This window comes from Strigops habroptila, chromosome 21, assembly GCF_004027225.2.
Source record: "Strigops habroptila isolate Jane chromosome 21, bStrHab1.2.pri, whole genome shotgun sequence".
NCBI lineage: Eukaryota > Metazoa > Chordata > Aves > Psittaciformes > Psittacidae > Strigops > Strigops habroptila.
Window position 1 is genome coordinate 1,102,616 of NC_044297.2, and position 20,748 is coordinate 1,123,363.

The 20,748-nt window shown below is 41.2% G+C and overlaps 1 protein-coding gene across 2 annotated transcripts in view; it reads left to right on the forward strand.

Moving 5' to 3' along the window:
• LRRTM4 (leucine rich repeat transmembrane neuronal 4) overlaps positions 1-20,748 on the forward strand; it is a 530,617-nt gene that overhangs the window by 217,934 nt on the left and 291,935 nt on the right. The gene's annotated exons all lie outside the window — the stretch shown is intronic.

The window sequence follows — 20,748 nt, forward strand, 5'->3', positions numbered from 1 at the left end:
GAAGGACACTTTTAGCTCCTCAAATTCAACCTGTGCTGCAGGACTTGGTTAACCTGTATTTTATACCCAGTTCTGCTCCTTGCCCACCAGATCATCGCATGTTCCCGAACCTCTTGGATGTTTTTGATCATCACTCCCATTATTTTACATTTTGAAGTATGTAGAGGTTGAGAACCCATCCACCTGTAGCAGCCCAGCTCTGAGTTAGTTACAAGGAGTCAGACTGCTTTCTGGTGAATGTTTAATCATTCACAACTTCTGAAGATGATTCCAGTTGGGGCCCCATGTGGGTCATGCAGGAGAGCATCAGTCCTGGCAAATCATGTAACAGTCATGGCAAAAGTCGCCACCTCTGTTGGTAAAAGTGCAATATGGATTCCCCATCCTAAATATCTGCTAAATGTTGTATTTTTTTCTTGTATGTGAATCTCAGCTTGGTTCTTGGGTTTTTGAAGGTCATGTAATAACATTACAGCATCTGTGGAATAGTTGCAACCTGACATTTCTTACTTGTGTTGGCTCTGTTTTTCATTTCTTAATCTTGCTCAAGAATAACTTAGAAAATCAGTCAGGATAATTCTCCATGTACTATTAATACCTGTCACTAGTTGGCGGTGACAATTCACTTTGAGCTCCCAGTGAATGGGAGAAAGGACATGGCTCTGACACATAACAAATGATCATTGAGGAGGGCAGGGGGGAATAAAAGAACCTTTCTTTTGCCTCTGTGTTTAGAGCTAAATGAACTACCAAGAGCACTTAAGAGACTTAAAGGTCCAGAAAGAAGGAATGCAATAGCTTGGCAGTGGAGGGAGAAGGCTTCACTCTTTAGGAGATGTTTGATGAAGATCGTAGAATCATAGAACAGGTTGGGTTGGAAGGGACCTTCAAAGGTCCCTAATCCAACCACCCTGCAGTGGGCAGGGACATCTTCAACTAGATCAGGTTGCTCAGAGCCACATGCAGCCTGGCCTGGAATATTCGCAGGGATGCACATCCACCACCTCTCTGGGCAACAAGATGTGCTCTTCCTCAGCACACAGTTAGAAAGAAGATGACCTACTCCACAGAGACCATAGCACAGGTCATTTATTGAGAGTCCTTCCCTTTTCCCTTTTGGAACTGTACACGTTTCTTCACCAGAAGGGAACACCTTAATTTACTTGTGTTTTTCTGTGTCACAGGAGTAACAAACAGCAAGACACAATTCTAGGTGCAGAGCTGAGAATTGCAACCAGGGGCCCAAGAGCCCTTAGAGGAGGAATTCCAGTGAGATCTGCAGATGTTGCTTGCCTTGCAGTTGTCAGCATTGACAAAGCATTTTGCTAAGTGAGAAGGTATCGTTGGTTTTTGTTCTACACACATCTGGAGCTAATGGATGGGAGGGTCCAGGTGTCTTAACTGATGCTGGTAACAGTGATAATAAGAACATGGGGACATTTAGTCTTCTGAGAGGATGTGTTTATGTACCTTATGAAGACTTCAATTGTCCTGTGAATTGCTGTCCTGGAGTCTGATTGTTTGGGAATTCTTAACTTTTTAAGTGATAGAGCAGTGAAAACTCATAGAACCATGGAAGTACACATTGGGTATTGCCTATCAAGCTGTTTAGTGTTTTAGATGCAAAAAAGACCCCAGAATGGTCATTTTAATGAAAGTGGTTTTGATTTTGTTTTCTTTGGGTCTTCATTATGTTGAAGTTTATCTTGGAGCTGGAGACAAAGGAGTCGTGGAGTAAGAAATGAAAAGAAACACTTGGGAAGAGGTAATTGCAGCTATTAAGCAGTTGACCAGTGTCTGCACTTCTACTGGGAAGCTTTTGTCTTTGCGGTGTCTACCTGTCTCACTGGTAAGGAGTCATTTAAGGGCTGAACCCAGCTCTCCCATTTGAAATCAGTGGAAATACTGAAGTCTTGCTATAAATATTTGATTCTCTGATAGCCTTTGATTTATGGGGCTGCTGCTGGTTTCAGTGAGTGTTCTGTGCCTGTAGAGCTTACAAGACAAGGCTCAAGCTGTGGTAGAAAGCTGGCATGTTAATTCAGTGGTGTGTGATTTGGGTTTAATCTGGTTTTTTAGTGAATAGTTGGAGTGTTACTGTGCTTGTATTAAAGGTAAGTAGTGGAGTTCAAATACAAAACAAAACACTATCTTAAGAGCAACTAATTACTCCAACTAATGTTGCTATATATTTAAAGAAACAGGTTTTTCAGAAGAGTTTGCAATGCAAGAAGATGTAGATTCCCATCTTGGGTGCTTACAGACTGCTTTAGCTTCATGAAGTGGGTATTCTGGTTGACTCATGTCTGTAAGAATGGTAACTAGGGCTGTGTTCTTCATCTGGACCAGGTTGGACGGAGCTTGGAGCAACCTGGTCTAGTGAAAGGTGTCCCTGCCTGTGGCAGGGAGTTGGATCTGGAAGAGCTTTAAGGTCCCTTCCACCATAAACCAGTCTGGGATTCTCTGATTCTATGAATATTATGAGAAATTTGCCTTTGTTCTTCACAAATCCTCACTAGTATAGCAGCAAACACCAGATTTCGGGCTGTTTAGAAAACAAGCCCATGAATATAAAAATTACATGGGGTCAGAAACAGGATTTTCAAATAGATTAAATAGGAATTCCACTGAAGGCCTTGCCCTGTTTTCCAAGGCAGGTTCCTGTTTAATCGTTGAAAACCAGTTTCAATGAGGGTTCTTATTTTTCAGCTAATGTTGATTTCAGAAATCCCTAGTTCCCAGATGTGGCCCACATATCTCTCACATTCCAGACATCAGAGATTTTTCCTGGAATAAGGCAATATTAAAAAGTTCTTTGCAGTCATTCAGTGTTTCCTCCCCTAATGGATTCTGTGGCACTTAGCGTGCTCTTACCTCAGGTTTTATCTCGCTGCCCATCGCTTTAGCATCCGAGGTCTTCCCATCAAAAGTAAAATCTCTTTCCGTGAAATACTGGTGATGAGAATGGGCAGGTTGTTTGCCTTAGAAAAGCAATAGAAAGAAATCCAAAATGTCAAAGATTAACGAAGAGAAGCAGTTGTATGTAAGACAATTAGTGCTCAAGTCAGGAAGATGAGGTTTGTATTTTAGATCTGAAAGAGATAAGGAGTTCTTCATTCCATCCTTTTCTAGTGTCATAGGTTTATAAAGGGGACAGGCTGTTTTTCCATGTGGTGATGTAACCCAGCTGGTAGGATTTCTTCCAAGCACATTGGTTATGGTGATCTCTTTGAGGTTTTAAAGACCTCTGTTTCCATTGCCTTTGCATCACATTCTCTAACACCTGAGGAACTTGAGGCCTGTATGGAGGTTATGGAGCAGTACAAGCTCACAGTTTAAAGGAGAGGTGCCAGATCCTGCCTTGAAAACCCCTGTAAATCTTTTTGCTTGTCCAATGTTTCCAGTATCTCTGTATTTCTCCTGATAAGTTGTGAGCTTGTCCTTTCAGCTGAACCTGCCCTAAAATCCATCCTTTTCAGTGGAATACTGAGGCACAGAGATACCGAGTTCCTTGTCTGAGGAGAGCATCTGTGATAACAGTGGCACTTGCACTCGTGTCTCCTGTTCCTCAGTCCTTTGATTCTAACCAAAGCTGCTGCTTTAAACCAAGCCCTATCTGACCTTTCCAAGAGATCTCAGAAGTTTACTTACCCCTGGGGGTGTTGTGCAGCTTAATTAATGTTTGTCAAGTGCCTCGAGTTCTTTGGATGAAAGCGCTTTGGATTATTAATATTAATAATAACAGATGAGCCCCTGCAACATTCTGGTACAGTAGAACGAATTAGCAGGAAGCAAGCAATCAACAACAACAAATCAAACCAGGAATGCCGCCGTAGCCATGGGCAATGCATACAGCTGGTGGTCTGATAGATGTGACAGATGAATCCGCTGATAGTCCCTTCAGTCATTTCCATTGTAAATTAAACTGTCTCCCATGTCCTCATAACAGCAGCGGTTTAGCAAGAAGTCACCTGCAGCATTAACTTGCTTTTTCAAGCTGAGGGTTTTTTTTTTCCCCTATATCATCTTCTCCAGGTCCTATTCAGACATGAATGACATCAGCTGATACATGACTTCTTGGGGTACCTCAAGGAGCTAAAAAGAAATCAGGAGAGGGGCTTTGCACAAGGGCCTGTAGGAAGAGGACAAGGGGAATGGCTTTGACTTGCCAGAGGGGAGGTTGAGATGAGCTCTGAGGCAGAAGCTCTTCCCTGTGAGGGTGCTGAGGCGCTGGCACAGGGTGCCCAGAGAAGCTGTGGCTGCCCCATCCGTGGCAGTGTTCAAGGCCAGGTTGGACACAGGGGCTTGGAGCAACCTGCTCTAGTGGAAGGTGTCCCTGCCCGTGGCAGGGGGTTGGAACTGGATGAGCTTTAGTGTCCCTTCAACCCAAACCAGTCTGGGATTGTATGATTTTTTCAGGGGTAAATTTGGCAGCATTCCCATAGTCACATTGGCCCATGTACCCCAAGAGAGTCTTACTGCAATGCCTTCACCAGTTACCTGGTGCAAATGCTCATGACGGGGAGTTGCTCCTCCTACAAGTAAAGTGGACGAAAAAATAGCAAGAGAAACAAAGGCACAGAGACTGGATAACTCTGCCAATGCTTTTCAGTATATGAGAGGAAAGGTAGGATATAGGATCCCTGGTCCGTGTGGAGTTTAGGCACTAAACTACAGTATTTCAGGTGTTGTGACCTCCTTTCCTTGCACAGGGATGTAAAAGAGCCCAACCATAACTGAGAGTGCAATCCACAGTGCTCTTCTGATATAAGTAGATATCACACAAGCAGAAAACAGCTGCTTCATACTTGCACAACCATATTTTTCTTTCACTCCTCTCCTCCTCCTCTAATCAGAATGCAGTGAGACAATTTAATTTCTTGTATATAAATTACAAACAGAAAAGCTGCTGTAACTGCAGTAGATCATAATAAAAACCTGTTAGAAAAATAAATGAGGAAGCCTCAGGGCAAGTTCCCTCAGAAAAAGTATGGTAAGGAATATGTATCTTCTTGGACTATTGAGCAAAGAGTTGGACTAGTAAGGGAAGTGTATTAATGATTTAGGTAAGGTGTTCGGTAGAGGGTCTGCTGCTAAAGATGTGTGTTTTGTGTGGTTCCTGTATCAAAGGTCCTACTGTAACTGCTGTTGGCCATTACAGAGTGGTGCATTCCATGGAAAATGCTGAAATTTCAGGAGAAAACTTTGTTGTTGCAACAAATTTGAGATTTATAATTGAAGGTGAACACCAAAATGTTCTTACATTGGATTTGTACGTGTGTGTGAAAGAAAACCGGGGCAGGGAAGGGAGGGCAATGTAGATATTCAATTTTCCCAAGTAAATCCCAGTATTCTCCCTGAATGTGAGGCTTGTGCACTGGATTTCTGAGTACGGCCAGGAATGTGGCAGCCTCACTGGAGAACTGTTTCATCTTTCGTTCTGGCAACTTCTGCCTCACTATGTGCAGATCCTGTTTGGTTTAACATGCTCCGCGTTGTGCGGGAGCTGCCCTGGAGCTGCGTTGTTTCATTATGATAACGTATATAGAGGGAGCTCAGCAATGGGTTAACAATCATTTTTAACCTTCATGCCTCTTCTCTTCCCAACAGTATCTGTATCAGCCCTGAATAGATAGTTACGAACACCCCTTATTTGCTTTTTAAGGGCTGATTGTTTCTCCTGTTGGGCCGTTTTTCATGAGGTGATGGATAATATTTGGAAGAGGCAAGAGGGAAAAGAACTTTCTCCTTCGGTTCAATTAGCACCAATTGTGGTGAATGAGAGCTAATGCTGCAGTGTGGCATTAACAACTGCAAAAGCACTGCTCATGTGTGGTTGGGAAGGATTTGTCTGTTGCTTTAGTTATAAGTGGGCATGTTTATATCTGTACTGCTCTTATTGCCAAGGCATTGGTCTTGCCCATCTTGACTGCAGCCAGCCTCTCATTAGGTGTGTGGAATGTAGCCTCCTCTCCTTCCCTGGCCATCACTCAAGTTGTCGGGTACTCTGGAAGTTGGGATAGTGTCCTACAACTGAACACCTATTCCTATGCTGTGCAAATTCCTTGTTTCAGCTCTTCTGCACAGCTCTTAAGGGCAGGACTTCACACCACAAGGCATAAATCCTTCCTTACAGCGTTTTCCATTGTGAAACAATCTGCTTGTTGACACGCTGGGTCACGAGGCAGGGCAAGGCCTCTGCTGATGCATTGCACTACAAACTCATTGGAAAGAAAGTCACTGAAGTGGTGTGACATGGTATTAAACCTCTAATGATGGCAGTGGCCAGCTTTTCACACAAGGCACCACTGCCTTTCTTCACTCAGTATTATTTCCCAACTTTTTTCTGAAGTCCGGCTTTGATATAATGCACTATTGTGGATTCTCTGATCCCACAGATTGATTTCATCTTATCTTTCAATTCACCACAATATGCATGGTGTTTGTTTTCTATTTATTTGGCAGCAAGCAGCCCAGTTACTTGGTTATGTTCTTGTTTTCATTGGTTCTAATTCCCACTGATAACATTAAATCTTGAGATCTTGGATACCCCCCAAGTGAAAATGATGCTATCTAGAGAATTCTTCTTTTCCTTCAGCTGTTCTGTTAGAAACCAGCCCCATTCTTCCTGCCTTTTAATACCTAAAAATAATAAATTTATTAAAGATATCAAAAGTTCTGATAGTTTTAACTCACATTACAGATTCCTTTCCTATTTGGTTGACTTCGGCATGTGTCTTTGAATTTTAATTCAGTTGAACATATGCCTGTTGATTAAATTGCAGATATGCAGCATGTCTTATTTGAAGATAGCAATGCCACTTTTTGCTTCCTTTTGCAATACCCTTTTATGTCAGTTTTGATTCAAATGTAAAGAGTGCAGCATGGAGAGACTAAATGGACTGCTAAAAGTCAAATATCGTGTCTAGAGGGGAAGATGAAGAGAGGGAAGACCTCAAGAGAATCCTGTAGGCACAAACACCATGCTTCATAGAATCATAGAATGACAGACTGATTTGGGTTGGAAGGGAGCTTAAAGCTCCTCCAGTTCCAACCCCCTGCCACGGGCAGGGACACCTTCCACTAGAGCAGGTTGCTCCAAGCCCCTGTGTCCAACCTGGCCTTGAACACTGCCAGGGATGGGGCAGCCACAGCTTCTCTGGGCACCCTGTGCCAGCGCCTCAGCACCCTCACAGGGAAGAGCTTCTGCCTCAGAGCTCATCTCAATCTCCCCTCTGGCAGGTTAAAGCCATTCCCCCTTGTCCTGTCCCTACAGGCCCTTGCCCAAAGCCCCTCTCCAGGTTTCTTGTAGCCCCTTTAGGCACTGGAAGACTGGTATAAGGTCTCCCTTCATCTGTATTTGATCCATTAGAGAATGTCGCCTCTTCCCACTCCTCCTTCTCTGACTTACCTTGCCTGTCTTTGAACAGCTTTCTGCTCTTCCCATTATCTCAACAGTCGATGTTCCACCAGTTCCTTATGCCTACAGTTCCCCTTCCATAGGTGCAGTCAAAACACTGCTCAGTTTGCTACTGATTTGCTCAGTCTTTTTTTCTTTTACATTAGCTAACATGTCAGCTGTTGTTTTTTCATTTTATTTATAAAGCTTGTGATTCAAGGGACATTTTCCAAATGTACCTAAGTTAATGCATATCAATGGTTAGTGTTCCTCTTTGCTGCTGCTGCTGTAGGAAATGCTGGGTTAGAGCCACTGTGAGTCCCTATAGTGTGATTTTTATTCTGTCACAGTGTGCAAATCAGTTTCCTCCTTTGAGGTTGTGCCAATCTGTCCTTTCTGGATTTCTTTCCTTAATATAAAGCAGTAAATAAATTGAGCATATGATAGAACAAATGTTGGAAGTCATTCCCGGTATTAGCCAGCATATAAACAAACCATGGCAACTGAGGTGTGCAAAGATGCTGAAGATACAGGTATCTTTTCTACTGATTTATAAGAAGTATTTTAATGTGTATTCATTGAGTTTCCAGCTGTGGAGTTGAATAAAAAGCTGGTTCTTGAGTTCAGCATTTTCTGAAGATGAAACCCAGCCTTTTTTGGTATTGAAACAGTTCTGAAGTCACAATCCCCCCTAAATAAGCCCAGAACTCAGGTTCCTTTTAAACCTCCTCCCTCAGCAGTCCTGACTTAAAGCATTCAAATATTTACTAGTTTAATAAATAATAATCATGGTTTGGAAAGACATTACAATTCTGGCCAACACAGATCAGCTTTTAGCAACATCATCTTCAGGATAATCAGGATGATGACACGAATAGCCAGTGGTTTCTAGTTGAATATTAAATGGCCTCAACTTCAGCAAAGCATCTTCCATCACATTATTGGTAAACTGTTTTTTTTCTTCATTTCTTACTATTTGAAGTGCAGTAGAAAAGAGAAGTGGGTTAGGAGGTGTCTGAAGTCAGAAACTTATCCCTGTCCTTCAATTCTGTGGCAAATAATTGGGCCCTGAAGGAATTGGCTGTTGGTTGTTCTCTCTCTGGCTGCAGTATGTGTGTGTTGGCTCTGTTTCGCATTGCTGCCTCCCAGCAATACATTTGGCAGGAGCCCTAAGGACTGACACCTCAAAGGAGCAGGGAAAGAGTGCTCTAAATCGAGGACTCAATATGATCCAGAGCCCCGTTCAGTGGAGATACCCACAAGGGAAAAAACTCCCCAAATTGGAGTGAATTTAGTTTACTCTTAGGAAAGTAAATTCACTGTCAGGTTTTTATCGTTCACCCCATTCAGCCTTGGCTTCATGTGACTCTTATTAGCCTTTAAACCTCTAAGACAAGCTATTTTGGTCTACCAGTGTGTGTATAATAATGTGTTCATGTAAACAGTATGCATATAGTTTGTTAGAGGTTTTTGCAGGTTTACTAAGGTGTTGCTGATCACAGTTTGGCTGGAGCACAGGGAAATCTTTCACAAGTACTTAGTAAATTAGGACTATAGCTCACATTTATGGATGTGACATTGATGCTCAGGAGACCAGAGGGTTTCCATGGTCCATAGGAGGTCAAAGAATTGGTGATCAACTGACGAGGCAACTCGAGGCTTTCAGGGGCAATGTACAATACTTGACTTTGCTTTGGGCTAAATGATTTTGGTGTGGTAACATTTGTATTCTGTTCTTTGTACTTAAACTCTGCTAACTCTCGAGCTCAGTTTCCTCATTTGTAAACGGATAGTAATCATTTTAGTAACGATTGATCATAGTAATCGTGCACCTCAGGTGTTGATCCTGGTGGGATAGCCTGCAGATGCTTGATACAGATCGATCACAGTTTCTTGGAGCCTTGGGAAAATTCCGTTTTCTTACTGCTCAAGTTGTGTTTGAAAACCGAAATGTGACTCTAGACAAACACCTGCAGTCAAAAGCAGAAAATCCTTCATCCTATAGAGATAATCTATTTTCTTCAGTGAGTCTTAGCCCAGCGTGAGGATCCGCTAGAGAGATTCCAACTGTAGGATTGTTTAATGCTGAGCATTACAAGAAATGGTGAATGTTATTATCCATTCAGGTACTTTCACAACCCTCTTTTCATGCAGTTCTTCCATAGTTTCCGGTAACAACACCCAGTTAAGCACTTGAATCAGTGCTGCCCTCAGCACTGATGTAATTAAGCAGGTGTTTAAATCCCTTGTTTAATTAGTGTCTTTTATTTTTCTTTCTTAATCTACCATTACTATTCCTGTCTGGAAAAATAATGGGAAAACAAATGACTCCTGAAACCCTCGCTTTGGGCTTGTAAGGCTCAAGCTATATCAGCCATGCAGAGGAGATGTATGGAAACTAATCCAATTTTTAGTGAAACAAAGAAGGTTTAAATAGAAGCTGCTGGATAACAGCAGGGAATGGCAAAACATCACTTTTCCAGGAAGGAAAAAAGTTAAATGGAATAAAACTCCACTTCCAAAAGGGCATTATGTGGCACTTTCCCCAACTAATGGCTTGACTGCTGTAATTCAGAATGCTCACAAAATGCACACATGTCCTGGCCATAAAGAGAATAGGGAAACAAAGAGGTTGCTAATTTAATTACAAATGTTATAGATCAAGCTCTTTACTATTCATCCAAATGGAAATTTACACTAAATAACATTATCATGAATTGGCTCAGCAACTTAATGGACTAAGACTCTCACATCTAACAGATTGCCTGGTCTCCAGGTCTTGAAAACTGTCTCTCTTGTGGATACCTTTAACCAAGCCTCAATATACTCTTGTTACAGAATAAATGAAATAAAGCCACATCATCATTTTCATTATATTCACGTAGCTAATAGATGGATTAAATAGTTTTTCTGTAAAGTTTGGTCCTTTAATGCTTATGACCAGGGCAAGAGATACAGGGTCTTTCAAAGGTCTGTAATTTTGGACAACATTGCAGATGTTTGATAAGTCAAACATGTAGATTGGAGCCCAATCTTGATTTTGTTTTATATTTTATTTTATATGGAAGAGGTTGTTCTCTGTGAGGGTGCTGAGGCGCTGGCACAGGGTGCCCAGAGAAGCTGTGGCTGCCCCATCCCTGGCAGTGTTCAAGGCCAGGTTGGACACAGGGGCTTGGAGCAACCTGCTCTAGTGGAAGGTGTCCCTGCCTGTGGCAGGGGTTGGAGCTGGAGGAGCTTTGTGGTTCCTTCCAACCCAAACCAGTCTGGGATTCTGTGATATTGAAAGGCAATGAAGAAAAGTGTCCCAGACTTTCAAATGGCTTTTGAAGATGAGAGTCAAGCTCCTCAGTTACAACACTGAGTTGGAGGAGTAAGGGGTGATACTCTGAATAGTGTCCAAGTTCTGTGCACCCTTCACAAAGCTTCCTCATAAATGTATAGTGCTGGTACTTGATGTGAAACACCTCCATACGTTTCTAGTATGCTTTTAAATGTTTTAAATCAAAATAGTTTTCAATCTTTTAAATCAAAATACTTTCCATTTATACAACTATTACTTAACACTTGAAATAACCTTAATTCTTGCTGTTATATTTTGAATCCTCAATGAAGCAGGAAAATAACACATTTCTGCTCAGTTCCGTGATTATTAAATACAGACTCTGAAATACTATTGATGAAGAGTTCATTGCTGAAAAGGTTACTTTCCTAAAAATAAAAAGGAATGAGCCCCGTTGCTGTGCCAAGGCTCATTCCTGCTGCTGGGAGGGACACTGAGCACCCACTGGAAAGGTCACTGGATCTTTTGTATGCTAATACACAATTAGTGTGGCTGGGGGGGGGGGGCGGACACATGTGGCATCAGCATCTCTAGGATGTATTTTTGAGCAAATCAGCCATTCCTAACAAGTTGAGGATACCCAGCTACCATCTCCTGGATGATTCATTTCAGTGTCTGTTAAAATATTGCTGTTTAATCAGCTCTGGCTAACAATTATTTTTCTCCTCGAGAAGCACCTTCTGGGACTTCAGTTCACCCCAATATGATGATGATTAATTTTTTATTGTAACATTTTATAGCTGATAAGGAAAAAGGATTTTAGAAAAAGAAAATAACTGACTTTTCCTTCCAGGCAGTTATGCTGCTGCCTGCATATGAAATATATGCACACGGAATCTGAATTTGATGTTACTTCAGGCATTGTATTGCAGTGGTAGCAGTGGAGTTTAACACAATCTTGTCATTCCAATCCTCTCCCCTCACACACACCTCCCTGCCCCTCTTGCTGCCGCACAAAACTGACCATCTGGTCAACATTTAGAGAGCAAAATAACGGTGACTGTGAATGGAAACACCTGACTTGCTGAATGCCAGGCACTGCAGTTCAAATAGTAGCCACAAAAGACTTGCTCTCTCTGTTTCTGCATTGCTCAGGAACATCTGCAGGCTAGCAATCAATTTCCTTTTCCCCTAATCATTGGAAAACACATTTTAGAGTTTCTGGAATGACTTTCACCTGTCCTATTTCTTAACTTGGGTTTCATATTGGTTGTGCCTGCCCCTTTGTGGATGCCAAGGGATGTTCTCTTACTGAGTTTCCAGATTACAGGAATATTGAATCACAGGTTTTTTCCTTCAAATGGCAGAAAAGCTGCTGCTGCACAAAGAAGTGGAAGTATGGGGGAGACTGGGGGAGCAGAGCCTACAAGCACATGGGGCCCAAGTGGGCTTTGGCTACCTGCCTGCAGTCAGGTTTCCTGTTAGAGTTGCATTGGGGCAGGGGGGAGGTTTGGACTCCGCTTAAGTGTGCAAGTCCTCCTGCTCCCAAGAGCATGTAGTTGATGTTGTCCTTGCTCTGTCCCCAGGCTTTCCGCACATGCTGCAGAGGCCAAACCTTTCAGCTCAGGAGGATTTTCCAGAGCATAATGTTTCTCCAGGCTTAGGAAACATGCAGTTCTGAACATGGGGGGAAACAGGATATGTAGGCAGTGCATTTTTTTCCTAGAGGCGAGGTGAGAGTTGTACATTCTCATCCCAAGCAGAGAAACGAGCTGTGCATGAACTAAAGCTGGACAGAGTGGGCTGGCTCCCACTCTGCCTGAGAAATCCCAGACAAAGGGGGCTTACAAGAAACCTGGAGAGGGGCTTTTGGCAAGGGCCTGTAGGGACAGGCCAAGGGGAATGGCTTTAACCTGCCAGAGGGGAGATTGAGATGAGCTCTGAGGCAGAAGCTCTTCCCTGTGAGGGTGCTGAGGCGCTGGCACAGGGTGCCCAGAGAAGCTGTGGCTGCTCCATCCCTGGCAGTGTTCAAGGCCAGGTTGGACACAGGGGCTTGGAGCAACCTGCTCTAGTGGAAGGTGTCCCTGCCCGTGGCAGGGGATTGGAACTGGAGGAGCTTTGAAGTCCCTTCCAACTAAACCAATCTGGGATCCTATGATTCTGTGATAAACCTGCCTGGTGAAACAATAGGGCAGAAAACTTGCACATATGCAGATGAATGTGCACAGAGGCATTTTCCAGTTGCATCATGGTAGAAATGGAACGTCCTCAGCTAACAATAGCTTGGTTGAAAGTACAGCAGTTGACTGGGGTCAAGGAGAGAACTACTGCCAGTCTAGCGCATTATCTCTTGCAATTACTACAGCTACAAATACTGCTGAAGACAAACACTGGAAATTGCGATCATTATCTTTTGAATAGTTTTGCATCTCCTTTATGCAGCTCCCTCACTCAACAAAAATATTTAGGTACTTAACTCAAGTATGCAGCACCTTTTGTTTGTGGGAGATGTTTGTATAGCATCAAAACAGCATCTAAAATCTCTCTAGCTGCTTCGGTTACATTGAAGCTTTCAGTTTACAACTGTGTCGATGGTACAAGGGTCTAACTCCTCTTCCTTTTCTGTGTTTATTTTTAATTAACTTTTTATTGTTTTCAGCACGCAAAGCAATCAAATTATAGCAGTTAGAGAACATTAGTGAAGAGATACACAATCCTCCAGAAACAGTAAACAAGGGAATGCTTCTTAGCCAAGGTTTGCACAACTCACTACCATACATGAAAGCATTACATTGCACATAGGCATGGTTGTTGGCATATAACCCACCAAAAGAAAGAAGTGATTGAGGGAAGAGTGGAAGAGTCCCTCCTTAAACAGCATTTTGTAAATGAATTAACTTGGTAAATGTGGTGTGCAAGAGGAACAAAAGAATTGTTGTAAATGCCAAAAGAACTTTCCCAAATCCTCATAATAAAATTTGAGTTTAGATGTCATTTATAAGCAGGCTTTAAAGGATTAAGGCAAAAGTGAACAAGCTGTTGGTTTTCCATCCTAGGAGCGTTTTTGAGATTGGTAAAACTTTGCACATGAAGACAAAGCAGATTTTCATACTTGTAAAGCTGGAGGGTGTGGGAGGGCAGAGGCTTGACCCATTTCCATCCCCTAAGTAGTGGCAGTGGAAGGCTGAACTTCAGGGCTGGGTTTCTACACTCCATCTAGCTATACTTGCTTATCAACTACCTTAATAAATTGTTATTTATAGGTTTGAAGACTAGAAGAGAACATTCAATCATTTTATCTGACCCCTTTACAAAGTGGGTCACAGAATTGCCATATTAATGTCAATTGATTGCTGTAATTAAGAGATTGAATCAGTGAAAATGTTGCTTAGAACTGTGTATTATACTCACATCTAATGACTTGTCTAAATGGGCTACTACTGATGCTGCCATTATGCTAGTAACATCTGTTTATCGTTGATAAACTGGTCCTCGAGCCTCTTTTGCATGAATAATAATTCTTTACATTAATTTAGATATGGTAAAAAGTGGCCTTTAATTTTGAATCCTGTATGTGCAGCTTAACATAGTCTGGGCCTTATTTCAAATGTTAGCAGTCCCAAATCTAACTCAAATCCGTAAGTGCTCATTACCTGCACAGGCTTCATAGACTAGGCACAGGGTGCTCTGTGCTGTACACAAAGTAAAGAGTGAAGTGAGATCTAGAAATAGAGATGGGAAATAGAAGGAATTTTCAGCCTGAGATTTCGAAGTTTTATTTTTCCCCAAACCAGAATGGCCAGGGAAGGAAAGTGAGAATTTTCAGTGAGAGAATAGTTAGTGTCTTGATTTGTTCTTTCCTGTGTTTAAGAGTGTAATCTTGAAACATAATAGTTAGGGTGAGAGTTCTGAATTAGCCAGAAGCAATTTAGTTCTTGGACAATTCTTTCTATTGATAAGTCAGGTTAAAAACTTCCTTCTGCTCTGGCTTGAGGCACTGTGCGAAAATGAATTTACAATGTTCTCTTATATATTTCTTCAGCATTTGTGAGACTGGTGAGGGTCAAGTGTGAATGTGAATGCAGTGCTGGACAATATGTCTCAACCTTGGACATCTGAGGGAGAAGTTTTGGGGTTGAGGTCAGTTCCAGCTTGGTGCTTGTTTTAATTCTGGGTGAGAATGACAAGAGTTCCCTAAATTGAATGTTCTGGTGCTTTCTTTATATATCAGTGTATGTATTTATATATTATATATTTTTTTATATATATATGTATATATAGGGAAATTGCCAAAAAGTAATATATTGGATAGAGTATATCTAAGAGCTTTCTTTTTTTTAACTTTCTGCCTGACCCACATTTGAACTGATGAGCTTGTATTCAAAATGTGGTAATAAGGATCAACCTCCACATTATCCAGGAATTATAACTGGAAGACAACTATTCTGGCTGCTTACTCACAAGCCTTTTGTGGTGGGGTTTTGTCTCCTGATCATGTGTCTGTAGAATTTAGTTGAAAACCAAATGCTGTGGAAAATTTACATGACACCCCTGAGTTTCATTGAGCAGAGAACACTTTTCAATTCAGGAGCGAGCTGCAAAGTTTAAACCAGGCAAAGAATTCATTATTTTAATGATAATAATTTACACTTGCATGGGAGCTTTCATCCGGGAAAATACCATGGTAGAATTTTCCATTCATAGTCTCTCTAAGATAGGGTAATTTCACCTTGGTAAGTATGTGTATTATAGTTGCCTTTGCTGTTTGGGAAGGAAAAACTGAAGATTGTTATAGTTTGTACAGTTGAGTGTGTATTAGAGAAATCTTTTGCATTTATATTGTAGTTCTTTTAAAATCTGAGTGTGGTTTTGAAACACTAGTTTGAACCTATCAATACCCCCTTTATGTAAAATTAGCCCAATGCTGTACACTTGGGGAAAGTGAGGTAAGAGTTTCCTGACTCTATTCTGTTTCTTGGGTGGTTTTTTTTCTCTCTTTGAAGTAAATCAAAGCAGTAAGAGGTTTGCATCCCTGGAAATTGGGTCCCGAGATCAAATCTACTTGTCCAGCTCAGCTGTGTCCTCAAATGTAAAATCTTTTCTCTTAAAAGGGACTTCAGGTCTGCTTCAAATGAAGCATTTCCTTCTGTGATCTCTTGGCTGCAGAGGGTGTGCCTGATGTTCTGTTGGACTGGAGAGCAAGGAACTGGGGATGGATGGAGCTGTGGGCGGGATTCATGGAGCTGTGCAGCTCTTGAGGCCTGATCCAACACACTTCATAGTGGAGATTTTTCCTATCATTTCAGTCAAGCTGTTAGTATCTTTGACTACCCGCGGCACAGCCCATCTTTCTCTTCTTTCCCACACATGGTAAATAAAGCCAATTTTGCCTCTTTTGATGTATAATAAATTCCCCATACAGAAGCTCTGTTTTCTTTCAGCTATTGTCTTGGTGGAGCCTCTGCATAAATATACAAAAGCTTATTTCTGTTTTTTCCTTGTGCAGTTCTCCATGCACTATTTACTTGTTTAAAAATGAAATTGCCTTTTTTTTTTTCTTCTCTTTTCCCCAAAAGCTGTGGGGAGCCTTTCATTTAAACACGTGCAAGCAGCCGAAGGCAGACCAATAACACAAAGTCAAAGCCATTTCATAGAAAGTGTTTCAGAAATGCTAATTGATCTGAATGAGCTTAGAAAGCATTTTACAGAGAAAGTACAGGACGGGTTGCAAGATACATTCCCTTGGTAATATATTACTGCAGTGTTTTGCTGCTGGATTTATATATCACTTTTTACTACAAGTCTTGATTATGTCATAAAGATTTCATAGATTATTATTGGGGATTTTTTGCTCTGCCAGTAATCTACTTTATTAACTGGCTGTGGGAGTGACAAATTTGGATCAAAATTAAACTTGTAGTGTATTGCAGTCCATGGATGGATGTGACATTTATTCAGTCTTTGTTCATCATTATCACAAGTGTTCCACTGCATTAAAAAAACTCAGCACTTTGGTTCTGCAAAACTTAGAAAACATTTTAATGTCATCACTAAAGACAAAGCTCTTAAAGCAATTCATTATTTCAGTGACATTGTACTTGGCAAAGAAATAACTAATATGTTTTCATTATTTATTTTTACAGGCACGTTGAGTAAATATAGTTAAAAAAAACCCCAAAATGATAATTTTGGACTACCTCCAGGAATTCAGTGCAATAATATTTAACGGCTTGGCTTTAATTGCTACATCAGGATAAATAGGAATAGGTTTTGCTCATGTTTTCATGAGTGACTGAGGTACAACAGTGATTGAAGGCAGTGTTTATTTATTTATTAAGGAAGGTGGTCACCATTCAGCAGTCTATAGATCCAGGGAACAGGCGTCACTTTTGGATTGTCTGATGCAGTGGGATCCTGTTCCTCGACCAGGAGTACAGCTAGTCCACAGGTTGTCCAAAGGTATCCCAAAATGCATTTCCGTTGAGAAATCCCAGTTCTGCTCAGGCAGAATTTGGAAGAACCATTTTACATCTACATATTGAAACCACTGTCGCAGGAGGATGGCTGGTTGCCACCTCTGGATTGCCCTGCCGGCTACCTGGGAGGAGAGTCTGAACGGTTCAAGGGTTATATTGTGTGTCTTTGTCAGCAAGCAGCATCTGATGGAGAAGCCAGGCTGCTGAATTCCAGCAGATATCCCCAGCAATGTTAATCCAGAGACCAAGGTTCAAGAAGGACTTAAAGCAAATAATGTGAGCATAACATTAACTAAAGCTCTTTGTTATGTGCAGGAGTGTTATTTATTTCTCCCTACCCCCACTTCTTTCCACCAGTGCCCTTATTAATGAACTGTGAAAGCTGACATTTCCAATAAGGAACAATTAAATCTGAAACTAAATTAAATGAAGTCATTCATTTACAAAATAATAGCTAACTAGCATGAGGATGGTGAAAAATGAGTGCAAGTTATGGGGGGTGGGGAGTGTAAATTAAGTCTGACTGCATGAATGTTCTTTAAATACTTCTGCTGCTCAGAAAATTAAATGGGAAACATCTTATTAGTTATTTTGCATATGAGGCAGTAACGTGTACATTCAGCATGACAAGTATTACAGGACAGAAATCCTTCATAGATGTCACTGTAAGGACGGACCTTAAATTAACTTTGAGCACATTTTTCTTGCAAAGGTACTACAAGAAGTCTGGAGTAAGGAATGTGCATTTAACCTTAGAGTGCTAGTGAAAGGCAGTAATGATGGTCCTTCCAGCCTTCAGAATGTTTCCATAAGGCTCTAAAGCTTTTTAATCCAGGCAGCAGGGTAATACACATTATCTTTAGATGTTCAAGTTTAATGTAGTTCACCGCATCACAATATTTTCTCAGCCCCAATGGAAGGAATTTGCTGGGTCTGTCTCTGTTTCAGCAGTGTGGAAAGTGCTCACAGAGTAAGGACAGAAGCAAAATCTCATCTTAGGGGAGTTGAATCAGCAAATCTGTGAACAGGCCTCCCGACAATTTACCTTTTCAACCTTTTTCTCTGCTCTAATCTATAAAGATAGAGTTCACTTGAAATGTCAGTGATTCAAGGTTTAGGTGTGTCTGCCTCAGTGTTGGTGTTCTGATAGCTTTACATGGATGTAGATTTTTTTCCTATGTGAGAAACTTCAGTCAGTGAGGGAAATTTTGGAGAGTTAGTGATCCACAGCTGGAATTCGGGTATTTCACCTCAAATCCAGCCTCTCACACTTGTTGCTCTTGCAGTTGGAGTTTTCAGGCTGTCCACCCTTTAAACCCAAAAGAGATACGCAAACACTGCAGGAACAGAATGGAAAAGGACACACATTGCTTGATTTTAAGGGCATGCTGATTTGCTGTGACCAGGGCTAGCTAAAGGTTTGCCATGCTCCTTAATTCATTTTCATTTAAAAATGCTCTTTAAGTTTATCCATGAATCTCTGAGGGCTCCATTTAATATTTTGGAATCAGTTATTCTTATGGGGATTTGTAGAATTCACAGCTCTTCCCATAAGAATTTGAGTTTTATTTGAATTAATCTAAACTCCTCTAACCTTCTTGCATACACTCTCCAGAACCTCTGCTTTTTTTGCCCCCTCCCCAGGCTGAGGAATATTTAAAAATGAGAATTAGAAAGAGATTTGGACCCAGGTTGAAAAAAGCATCGATTTCCTCAGTTGTACTTAAAGCCTGTTCCTTTTGTAAAACAAATAACCTGAATAAACATGTCAAGGAAGATTAAAACCTCATTAAAAAGTGTAAACAGAGTGCAAAGAAGAAGGGAAAAAAAAAAAGCTTGGCTGAATTGAATAATGGTAATAATAAAATCACTAAACAATATTGCTAGTTAAAAGTCCTGTTAAAGAGAATGTACCGCTGAGATGGGAAGCAGAGCTGCTGTTATCTAACACTCAGGATGGAGATTTCTTTGCAATAATTTGATAACATTTTAATGAATAAATTAATAACATTATCCGGGAAATGGAGTTCATGGATAAAGTCAATGCCTCGCCAGTTCCCAAATCTAATCAGAGAAGTTCTGTTCGAGGACGGTCAGCAATGATGTATGTGTTCAGCAGTATTTTTCCCTGCCCATCTAGAAGGAGGCACAAGTGCTGAGGCTACCATTACAGCACTGCATGCATAAGAGGTTGACTTCACAATATTAATGCAAATTACGGCTTTAAGGCTGGCAATTATGCATTTTTATGTTACTGACGTGAGCAGGATTGTTGCATATATGTTTTAAAAATGCTCAGGAAAACAACTCTATCTTCTTTTTAAGTGACGTACTTCTAGAGACAAATTCACTGAAAAGGAGAAATATTGCTCGTTGTGGAGGAAGAGCCGTAGCAGATTTTGAGACCAGGATGAAGTTGTGTTAATGTATTGCCAATGCAAAAGATCTATTAATGAGATTTTTACTTTAAATGGGTAAGGGAGGGGAAAGGAGTAGAGGGAAGAAGTTAATGAAGGACAGGGCAAAATGAGTGCAGAGCAGTAGCATTTCCATAGTGAGTGACCAGATCAAGAGAAGGAATTATATGTTTGGTTTTAAGGTAAAATTTAATACAAGAAGAGGACTGGAATCTGACTTCACACAAATACCTTGTGATTATCCCTTTTGTTTCACCTTGACAGAAGTCTGCAACAGTAAATACTATAATTGTCTGCCTGGTCTTTCAGTCAGGATCAAGTACTGGAATTTTAATAATGAGACCTTTATTCAAGGCTCCAGAGGTACCTGAGATAGTGATGAATGAGCTTGTATACCTTCACAGCAGAGTTCTGTGTGTGCGAGGGTGCTAGCTTGAGTGCCAGAAAGAGTGTAGCTCTTAATAGTTCATTTGAGTTAATTAGCCCTGGTTCATTCTTGTAGCTCATGAAGGCATTGTGTGATGCAGACAATCTCTTGATGCCACAATGTAATTTTCAACACACTGCCCCAACAGCACTCATCATTTCAACAGCCCACCTGACATCTGGAGAAAACCCCTGTGTATCCTTTCATAATAACAGGATGTAATCCTTATCCTCTCCAAAATATCTGTCAGATAGCTGCTCCTTCTCTAGTATCATCCATGTTCTGTCAGACTGCTTCCTATTTTTTCCCCTTCACCAGGTTTCCTAATAATACTTTACAAACCAAACCCAGGCAGTGCATCCAACCGAAGTAGCAATACAGAAAAGACAAGTTTTGACATGGGACAACGGCAAGGAACCTGCTCCAAAGCAGGAGCAAACTGTCACTGCGGATGCAGTCTAAGTGACTGCAGCTCTTGCGCTGACAGATCTTACATGGTTTGCTCTTCATGAGTGCTTTTCCTCATGCAAGTCTCTCAATTCCTTTATACACAATGGTGATTCTGAAGCTGTAATGCTAAATACAGAACATTGTTCAGCCACTGTTGAAATTTAATTAATATTTCTGCCCTGATTGAGGCCAGTGTTTTCCACTTACTTTAGTGCCTGAGAAAGCTACCTGGAACCTGTCTGTTTAAAACACCTCACAAGGATGGGGAGCTGTATTTCACACAGAGACCAATGAGGAGT